The sequence below is a fragment of the Camelus dromedarius genome, chromosome 12 (assembly GCF_036321535.1).
Source record: "Camelus dromedarius isolate mCamDro1 chromosome 12, mCamDro1.pat, whole genome shotgun sequence".
Taxonomy (NCBI): Eukaryota; Metazoa; Chordata; class Mammalia; order Artiodactyla; family Camelidae; genus Camelus; species Camelus dromedarius.
The window spans coordinates 41,103,212-41,106,076 of record NC_087447.1 but is presented as its reverse complement, the minus strand read 5'-3'; the positions used below and the strand labels follow the sequence as shown (position 1 = coordinate 41,106,076).

General features: G+C 42.2%; 1 non-coding gene across 1 annotated transcript; it reads right to left on the bottom strand.

Moving 5' to 3' along the window:
- Positions 1 to 1,880: 1,880 nt before the first annotated feature.
- LOC116155524 (U6 spliceosomal RNA) lies at positions 1,881 to 1,987 on the bottom strand. The gene has a single exon (XR_004139410.1). It is a non-coding gene; the product is annotated as a U6 spliceosomal RNA (small nuclear RNA).
- Between the last annotated feature and the right edge of the window lie 878 nt (positions 1,988 to 2,865).

Below are 2,865 nucleotides of genomic sequence, written 5' to 3'. Positions count from 1 at the left end.
ACTTGTCTCTTCCACATCTTCTCTTCCTCATGGCTCTTCCCCCTAAGCACATGACTATTGTGCTTGAAGTCACACCTTCACCCTAACTCTCTTTTTCCTTCACAACCAAACATCTGAAAAGAATGCTCTGCTGCCTACTCATGCCTCAGCCTCGCATTTCCCATTTGATCCTCAACTTAGGGTAGTGTGGCTTCTGTCCCCTCCACTCCACTCAACCTGCTCTGGTAGACCTACCAGTGTCCTCAGCATCAAACCAAGTGCACAATTTTCAGTCCTTATCTACTTGGGTCTCTCTGGTGCCTCTGACTGTTGATCACATACTCAGTTTCCTTTGGGTCTCCTCTCCATGAGACCCACAGACCCTTAAGTGTGGTGATCTTTAGGGGCCTGAGTTTGCCTTGTATCTCCTCTTAACCCTACTCCATTCCCAGAAAATCCGTGGTTTATCTACTATCTGTAACTGCTGTCTCTAGCTCTGACCTGGACCTTGAGCTCTAGACTCCTACGTACCATCACCCGTTGGATGGCTCCTCTCAGATGTCCCACTGGCCCTGCAGACTTAGCCTAAGCTGGAACTTATCATTACCAGTTGACTGGCCATTTGTCCCCCCTCCCCCCACCTATGTTTTATATCTTTGTGGTGACATCCCATCTATTTAGTTACTCCAACTGGATCAAAGTCAATTCTGACTCCTTGCTACAGACTGAATTGTGTCCCCCCACAGATTCAGATGTTGAAGCCCTAACCCCCAGTATTACCGTATCTGTAGGTGGAGTCTTTAGGAGGCAATTAAGGTTAAATGAGGGTGTAAGGGTAAGGCCCTAATCAGAATGGGACTGTGGACTTACAAGAAGAGGCCATGTGAGGACACAGTGAGAAGGTGGGCATCTGCAAGCCGGGAAGAGAGCCTTCAGCAGGAACTGACCCTAGCGGACCTTGGTCTCAGGCTTCCCGTCTCCAGAACTGCTGAGTTCAGGTTCCCGTTGGTAAAGACGCACAGTGTATGGTATTTTGCTGACAGCACAGGCTGACTAATACCTGCCTCCTTCTTTTTTCTCTTTGCAATTAGAAAGCTGTTGAGCCTAGTGTCTAAATAGTTCTCTTGTTTAAAGTTTTAATTTTTTCAGAAGTTCAATGTGACTGTGGTTTACAGAGCCAGGTGGTTCTGCAAGTCCTTTTAAAAATGCTGCTGCACAGAAGCAGTGATTGGAGCGAGGCAGCTACAAGTGAAGGAATGACGACAGGCACCAGAAGCTGGAAGAGACCGAGAAGCGATTCCACCCTGGAGCCTCAGTAGGGAGTATGCTCCTGCTAATACCTTAATTGTGGACTTCTGGTCCCCAGAACTAAGAGAGAACAAATTCTTATTGTTTTAAACCAAAAAAACCAAACCAAAACAAACAAAAAAAACCACTGCTGCCTCAGCCCCAGGTCAGTCCACTGTGTCAAGTCGCCTCTCCTTTTCAGTTATTTTGATATTTACCTCCAGCTCTGAATTTTAAATTTATACTACTGCTTCTTGGTAGTTCAATTTTAGTCTCATCTGTTGCTTCCTCTATGGTGAGAATTTAGGTTTCTTTCACGCTTATCTCCTCCTATACACACACCACACACTTCTGTAATCCCCCATCCTCTCTTTAGCTTCATATGACAATTTCATTTTTTTTAAATTGAACTATGGTCAGTTTACAATGTGTCCATTTCTGGTGTACAGCACAATGTTTCAGTCATACATATACATACATGTATTCATTTTCATATTCTTTTTTATCATAGGTTACTATAAGATTTTGAATATAGTTCCCTGTGCTGTACAGAAGAAACTTGTTGTTTATCTATTTTATATATAGTAGTTAATATGCAGATCTTGAACTCCCAAAAAGATGTGGAACACTTCACGAATTTGCGTGTCATCCTTGTGCAGGAGCCATGCTAATCTTCTCTGTGTTGTTCCAATTTTAGTATATGTGCTCCTGAAGTGAGCATGGCAGTTTTGGTTTGATCAAAATTATGAGTGTAATTTTTGTTTGCAGCTTAGTTATTACTTGTCCTTTCTTGCACAACTTTTTGATCCCTGTGGCCGTTTATAATTATCTTCCATTAAAATTTTCTCCATACTTTTCTTTGTACTCATGACGAATTCAACCCCTAAGCCCTCACCCAGATGTCTGAATCTCCTCTCAATATGTTCAAGCACAAAAGGCAGTTCATCACTGTCTTCTTCAGGTTGCTCACAAAGCTTCTGACCAACTCCAGGCTGGCCTGCCGAGCCCTCTGCCTGCTGCACAGAAACCACACTCAGTCATCCTTCACCTGCATCCCAGGAGCCCCTGGATCTCTCACTTGCATCAGGCCTCCTGTCAGACCTCGTGTCATCTGCTTTGTTCATTTACTTCCTCATTTTGGTGTAGTGTAACCTCTTGTAACTTTCCGAAAAAGGGTTCATGGGAGGGAATTTTTTTTAACTTGGTAAGTCTCTAAGTGTTTTTATTTTACTTTTTCACATTTATCTTCTATTTTGAGTAAGTACAGAATTCTGAGCTAAAAATTATTTTCCCTCAGTATTTTGATGGCTTTGCTTAATTTTCTTCTAAATTTCAGAGTTACCTTTGGGAAGTTTCACGTCAATCATATTTTGATCCATTATCTGTAATCTTTTTTTTTTCACCCCTCTCTGCAAACTTTGAGGGTATTTTATGTGGCCCCAGGGTTCTAAAATTTCCTTTTTATGCCTTAGAGTAAGTCTATTTTTCATCCATTGTGCTGGGTACGCAATGGGCCCTTTCATTATGGGAGCTCATGTTTTTTCAGCTACAGGATATTTTCCTGGAAAAAAATTAAAAAAAAAAAAAGTTTTCCTGCCC